General features: G+C 44.7%; 1 non-coding gene across 1 annotated transcript; it reads right to left on the bottom strand.

Annotated features, from left to right (window-relative positions):
• Positions 1-1,503: 1,503 nt before the first annotated feature.
• Positions 1,504-1,575, bottom strand: TRNAC-GCA (transfer RNA cysteine (anticodon GCA)). The gene has a single exon. It is a non-coding gene; the product is annotated as a tRNA-Cys (tRNA).
• Positions 1,576-7,788: the final 6,213 nt, after the last annotated feature.

Below are 7,788 nucleotides of genomic sequence, written 5' to 3'. Positions count from 1 at the left end.
ACAAACTGTGGAAAATTCTTAAAGAGATGGGAATATCAGACCACCTGACCTGCCTCCTGAGAAATCTGTATGCAGGTCAAGAAGCAACAGTTAAAACCGGACATGGAACAACAGATCTTACCAGACCTACTCCCATAATATACATGTTAAGATAAAAGGATTAGTCAGAAGGTTCTCAAGAAGGAGAAACACTGTCCTCAAGCAGGACACATTGTTATTATATAATCCTTAGTACAGAGTTTAAGCTGAGTTGTTCTGTTGGGCTTCCCTGGTGGCTCAGAGGTTAAAGCATCTGCCTGCAATGCAGGAGACCTGGGTTTGATCCCTGGGTTGGGAAGATCCCCTGGAAAAGGAAATGGCAACCCACTCCAGTATTCTTGCCTGGTGGGCTACAGTCCACAGGGTCGCAACGAGTCGGACATGACTGAGTGACTTCACTTGTTCTGTTGAGTAATAGTCAGCCCTGGGCTTAAAGAGAAACAAAAATGTTTTATGTGACTAAGACTAAGGACATCTTTTTTGGGTATTAGTTCTAGGTCTTGTAGGCCTTCATAGAACCATTTCCATTTCAGCTTCTTCAGCGTTACTGGTTGGGGCATAGACTTGGATTACTGTGATAGTGAATGGTTTGCCTTGGAAATTAATAGAGATTATTCTGTCATTTTTGAGATTGCACCCGAGTACTGCATTTTGGACTCTTTTGTCAGCTATGATGGCCTCTCCATTTCTCTAAGGGATTCCTGCCCACAGTAGCAGCTATAATGGCCATCTGAGTTAAATTCACCCATTTCAGTCCAGTCCATTTAGTTCACTGATTCCTAGAATGTCGATGTTCACTGTTGCCATCTCCTGTTTGACCACTTCTAATTTACCTTAATTCATGGACCTAACATTCCAGGTTCCTATGCATTATTGCTCTTTACACAATCGGACTTTACTTCCATTACCAGTCACATCCACAAATGGGCATTGTTTTTGTTTTGGCTTCATCTCTTCATTCTTCTGGAGTTATTTCTCCCCTGATCTCCAGTAGCATATTGGGCACCTACTGACCTGGATATGATCTTTCAGTGTCCTATCTTTTTGCTTTTTCATACTGTTCATGGGGTTCTCAAGGCAGGAATACAGAAGTGGTTTGCTATTCCTTCTCCAGTGGATGACGTTTTGTCAGAACTCCCCACTATGACCCGTCTATCTTGGGTGGCCCTATATAGCATGGTTCATAGTTTCATTGAGTTAAACAAGGCCATGATCAGTGTAATCAGTTTGATTAGTTTTCTGTGATTGTGGTTTTCATTCTGTCTGCCCTTTGATGGATACGGATAAGAGGCTTATGGAAGCTCCTGACAGGAGAGACTGACTGTGGGGGAAAGTGAAAGTGAAAGTGAAGTCATGTCCGACTCTTCGGGACCCCATGGACTATAGCCTATCAGGCTCCTCTGTCCATGGGATTTTCCAGGCAAGAGTGCTGGAGTGGATTGCCATTTCCTTCTCCAGAGGATCTTCCCAACCCAGGAATCGAACCTGGGTCTCCCGCATTGCAGGCAGACGCTTTACCATCTGAGCCACCAGGGAAGCCTTAAGAGGCTTATGGAAGCTCCTGTTGGAGAGTGACTGTGGGGGAAACTGGGTCTTGTTCTGAAGGGCAGGGCCATGCTCAGTAAATCTTTAATCCAATTTTCTGTTGATGGGCGGGGCTGTGTTCCCTCCCTGTTGTTTGACCTGAGACCAAACTATGGTGGAGGTAATGAAGATAATGGAGACCTCCTTCAGAAGAAGGTCACATGCACACAAGGGCTGAATGAAGCACAAGCTGGAATCAAGATTGCCAGGAGAAATATCAATAACCTCAGATATTCAGATGACACCACCCTTATGGCAGAAAGCAAAGAAGAACTAAAGAGCCTCTTGATGAAAGTGAGAGTGAAAAATCTGGCTTAAAATTCAACATTCACAAAACTAAGATCATGGCATCCAGTCCCATCACTTCATGGTAAATAGATGGGGAAACAATGTAAACAGTGACAGACTTAATTTTGGGGGCTCCAAAATCACTGCAGATGGTGACTGCAGCCATGAAATTAAAAAACGCTTGCTCCTTGGAAGAAAAGCTATGACCAACCTAGATAGCATATCAAAAAGGACAGACATTACTTTGCCAACAAAGGTCCATCTAGTCAAAGCTAGTCACATATGGATGTTGAGAGCTGGACCATAAAGAAAGCTGAGGGCTGAAGAATTGATGCTTTTGAACTGTGGTGTTGGAGAAGACTCTTAAGAGTCCCTTGGACTGCAACATCCAGCCAGTCCATCCTAAAGATCAGTCCTGAATATTCATTGAAAGGACTGATGTTGAAGCTGAAACTCCAATACTTTGGCCACCTGATGCAAAGAACCGACTCACTGGAAGAGACCCTGATGCTGGGAGAGATTGGAGTCAGGAGGAGAAGGGGAAGACAGAGAATGAGAAGGTTGGATGGCATCACCGACTCGATGGACATGAGTTTGAGCAAACTCTGGGAGTTGGTGATGGGCAGGGAACCCTGGCGTGCTGCAGTCCATCGGGTCTCAAAGAGTCGGATGCAACTAAGCAACTGAACTGTAGACAAGGAATGCAGGAAAAAAATGTTTGTCCTTTTCTCCTCCTTGACAACTCCAGACCCCTATCTCCTCCTTGAGAGCCCCAGACCCCTCTCTCCTCCTCAGAGACCCCAGACTAGTTATCAACCTACCTAGGAATTGACTCTTTCATAAGGGTGACCTACAGGAAGAAAAATGTCTTCTTACAGCCAGCAACAGGAACCTTCTTTACTCAGTGAAATGCAACTAAATCGTGTAGATATAATGTCTTAAGGTGTGTCTTAAGTGTTAATGTGTGTGTGTGTGTGTGTGCGCACGTGAGCAAGCCCAGTTGTGTCTGATTCTGCGATGCCACGAACTGTGGTCTGCCAGGCTCCTCTGTCCATGGGATTTTCCAGGCAAGAATAATGGAATGGGTTGCCATTTCCTACTCCAGAGATGTTAATGTACTTGTTTTAAAATTATAAATCTAGTGCTTTTTTTGTTTAAATCAAGCCCACAAGATTGTATAAAGTAAGTGTGAAAATTCTCCTTTCAATTTTCACTTTTCAGAGTTGACTATTACCAGATTTCTCTGTATTCACACAGAATTTTCAAATGCATATATGAAATATATGTACATACATGAATCTAGAAAGTGAAATAAAATTATTCATATTATTTCAACATTTGCTTTTTTTCAAGATATGTAGGTGTTCTATGCTCAGTTGCCTCACCTATAAAATGGACAAAATAGTAGCAGTATCTACTATCTCTCTGGGGATTTCTACAAGGATTTGGGCAGCTAATACATGTAAAGTACTTAGAACAGCACCTGGCACCTAGTAAGTTCTAATCAATTTAACTTGTAAAGCTTTTTGCCATGATTTATTAAAATGTCCTATTAGTTTGCATTATTTTCCACTTTTGACTGTTGCAAATAATGCTGCAATAAATAGCCTTGGGCTTTGTCTTTGCACATTTGAGCAAGTATTTTTGTTGCATAAAGTCTAAGAACTGGAAATCCTGAGTTAAAGGAAATGCATGCTTCTAGGTCCAACTTACTTGGCTTCCAAAAAGTGCACTAATAAAATGAATCATGCATGAGAGGGTGTCAGTTTCCCCATATGCTTCCTCAGCAGTGAGTATTATACACACTCACCATTTTTCAAATATCTGGGGGAGATTTCAGTCCATAAGAGGCATTTCTGCTGTTATGAGATTTTTCCGTCTTGCTATACATTTAGTATTTGTATTTATTCTTCTGTCCTTTGACTATTTTCTCCTATTAGGTTTTTGACTCTATCAATTTGAAGAGTATTATTATATTTGATGGCTTCCCACGTGGCTCTAGAGGTAAAGAACCCATCTGCCAATGCAGGAAATGCTGGAGATGAGGGTTCGATCCCTAGGTTGGGAAGATCCCTTGGAGGAGGAAATGGCTACCCACTCCAGTATTCTCGCCTGGAAAATTCCATGGACAGAGAAGCCTGGCAGGCTACAGTCCATGGGGTCACAAAAAGTTGGACGTGACTGTGCATGATGCATGCAAGATTATAAACGATGGGTACATAATATGCTATAAATATCCAGATATTTTATGTCAGTTTGTTAATTGTTCACTGGGGACATCATCTATAGCCCTTTAATTTCGAGCATGCTGCATCCACGAGGACGCAGCTCTAACCTCACAAGCCTCCCAGTTGGCGTTTCACTTGGACCTTCTCTAGGCAGTTCTGTTGTCCTATTAGACCAGCTGCTCCCGAGTGGTTCGGATGCGATACGAACAGTGGATCCCATGTCACATGCTTTGATGAGAGGAACACACTCAGAGAGCAGACTAGAATCACCCCTCAGGGTTGCCCTCTGTCTGCTGGTCATCCTCCATGGGATCAGTTTGGCCGCTCTTTCACGCAGACACAGTAAAGATATGCTTTGTGTACAACTCCACAACATTCGGCCAGTTATTCCTGGTGTAACCTCTCATCCTAAGGAATCAGATGAATTTGTCTTGTTTGTGAATGGAAGGAAGAAAGGTTACATTCTCTACACTGTTATTTTTAGATTTCTTTAGAAGACCATGTTTTGAACATGAGATATGAAAATCTCCACATGCTGCACCCATTCCCTTCTACCCCTTCATAAGCCTCTCATCCCTAGTCCTCTAATCTTTCCCCTTCCATGTTCCACCCAGCTGGCCAAACAACTCCCTACTACCCACGAGTCTGCGTAGCCACTCTGCTCTCCCCGTCAAGTGGATGCTCAAGTGCACCACCGAGCTCTGCCCCTACCATGTCTGATGCAGGCTGTGGTGAAGACAGCACCCTATCTACCTCGGAGGCACAGCCCGAGCCCACCCACTCATGAACCAAGCTCAGACTCTTCCTTTTCCATCAGTTTGTCATAAAGGGTCTCTCAGTTCACCACGGAGCCACAGGGATTTCTGGGAGACATGCTGATGCAACAGTAGTGGGTTAGGTGGTCTGGGTTCCCCGCAGCTGGCTTGTTCCTGCCACTCCTGCTTGTGCTTGATTCTGGATGTACTACTCTCAGCTTACCTGCAGAGAAGGCGATGGCACCCCACTCTAGTACTCTTGCCTGGAAAATCCCATGGATGGAGGAGCCTGGTAGGCTGCAGTCCATGGGGTCGCGAAGAGTCGGACACGACTGAGCGACTTCACTTTCACTTTTCATTTTCATGCATTGGAGAAGGAAATGGCAACCCACTCCAATGTTCTTGCCTGGAGAATCCCAGGGACGGGGGAGCCTGGTGGGCTGCCATCTATGGGGTCACACAGGGTCAGACACGACTGAAGTGACTTAGCAGCAGCTTACCTGATTGCTTCTGGGCTTGCTGGATTACATTTGAACAAGATCCTTAAGTTACTGGTGTGCGTTTTACAATTAGAGAAGCACTACTTAGTAGCAGACAGACAAAAGGACAGGTGATAGCATCTTCCAGGCAGAGGTCACGGACAGTCTCCCCAGTGTGAAAGAGAACAGGCAGTGCTCGTAGTAAAAGGGAGGAGTCATGAGATACTGCTGGAGAGAGAGGCAGGGAACAACAGGTCACCAAGGGCAGGCTTGCCACCCTAGGGATCTGGAGCAGTGCTGGGATCTGGTGGGATGAAAAGCAGCCATGGCAGAGTTTCCGGCAAGGATCATATTGCGTGTGTGTGTCTGTGTGTCCAAACTCTCACATATAACTTTCGACTTTGGCGTTAATCTGCAGAATGGTTTGGAAGGGAAGCAAAATAAATGCAGGGCAAAGCTGAGCAGACTACTGCAATAGTCAGCTTGAAAATAACAGTGATTTGGAACAACATAGTTGCCATGGGAATAAATAGAGTGAGGGGAAGATGTAAGTTATTTCTCCCAGGTGGGCTTGACGGGACTCTTGCATGGAGGGAACAGAGCGTCTTGCATCATCCCCACCCCCTACCCTGCCCCCATCCCTGCCTCTGGCTTAGCATCTTGTGGATGGCTGCGATGAAGAGATATGTTTGGGAACCATTAAGTTGGAGGTGATTGTGTACTTGCAAATGGCAGGGACAGGCAAGTTGGGTTTTCAGAGCTGGACCCTGAGTGAGAGAAACCACAGGAGTGAAGGCGCCAGCAAGGGAGAGGGTGTGAGAGATGAGGCTCCCTGGGGAATCCCAGTGTCTACAGATGGGCTGGAGGAGGGGTTGCTGAAGGTGCAACAGGAGAAGAGGAGAAAGCAGAAAAATGAAAACTCGGGAAAGACTGGGAAGCTGTGAGTCATAAGAATGCGCCCTCATACGATCTGCATCATGATATTATCCAGGATGAGCCTTTAAATGTGTCAGTTTAGGTTACTTCTCTTCATTCAGATGAAAAGCCCACGTCTTCACAATGGTCTCAAGGCTCTGCATGTCTGCCCCTCCCCAGGCCTGTTCCAGGCTTGCAGGCACCATGGAGGTCCACAGGTAGGCAGGCACCCTCCCCCTGTCACTCCCCATGTGGGTGGCACTTTGCCTACAAATGCTGACAATGTTCCTCCAGGTACCTGCTTGGCTCAGCCCCTCACCATCCTCACCTCCGGATGCACCCACCTCAGCCTGCTCCAGGCCACCCTCACCATCCATCAGCCTTAACCTGCTCTACTTTCAATATGCCCTCCCCACTTGTCTCCATCGCTCACATTGTAATTTAATTATGTGCAGTTTTCTGTTTCTCTCCCTTGACTAGATTATAATCTTCACAAGGGCAAGAATCTTTGTTGATTACATTTACTGCTATGTTCGAAGTGACTAGAACAGTGCCTGGCATATAGTTGGTGCTCCATAATCACTTGTGGTACAATGAGAAAATCTGCTCTTTAAAGGGATGTAATGTAACTAAGTGTCACCATAGCGAGAATGACCTTAGTCTTTAGTCTGAGGCCACTGAAGAAGCTTTGCCATCTTACGTGGCCCCGGGACAAGAGTCAAGAGTTGAGAGTGTGACGGGGAGAAGGTATTACACTCCAGTCTCTAGTCCATATGTCACTGCAGATGCTTCTGTCAGCCATTAATGGAAATGGGGTTTTTCAATGATAATGTCTTGCTGCTGCTCAACCCCCTTTGAGGTTTCCTGTCACTAAAGGCCATTGGGATAAATTTCTTGTGATTCTCACAACTTCTCCATCCTTTCCACATTTTTCTCTTTCTCTTTATATGTGCTTTTTGAGATGTAATTCACATACCGTAAAATTCACTCTTCACTGCCCCATCCCCCTTAGGGCCTGGCAACTATTTCTTGTCTCTATGAATCTGCCTATTCTGGACATTTCATATTGGTGGAATCATACAATATGTGGCCTTTAGTGTCTGGCTACTTATGCTTAGATAATGTTTTCAAGGTTCATCCATGTGGTAGCATGTATCAGAATTTCATTCTTTTGTATGGCTCAGTATTATTCCCTTGTGTGGCTATTCTGTTTATCACATTTCGTTATCAGTTAACAGAGTTAGATTGTTTCCACTTTGATTATTATGAATAATGTTATGAACATTTGTGCACAAGTTTTTTGTGAACACATGTTTTCAATTCTCCTGGGTATATATGTAAGAATGGTCATATGACGACTACATGTTTAACTTTTTGAGGAAATGCCAAACTATTTTCCAGAGGACCTGTACCATTTTCTTTCTTCCTGGCAATGGATAAGAGTTCCAGTTGCTCCACATCCTTGCCAACACGCACTATTATCCATCATGTCGCTTATAG

The sequence above is a fragment of the Capricornis sumatraensis genome, chromosome 3 (assembly GCF_032405125.1).
Source record: "Capricornis sumatraensis isolate serow.1 chromosome 3, serow.2, whole genome shotgun sequence".
Lineage (NCBI taxonomy): Eukaryota > Metazoa > Chordata > Mammalia > Artiodactyla > Bovidae > Capricornis > Capricornis sumatraensis.
Note: the sequence above shows the minus strand (reverse complement) of the source record. Positions and strands in the feature narration are given on the sequence as shown.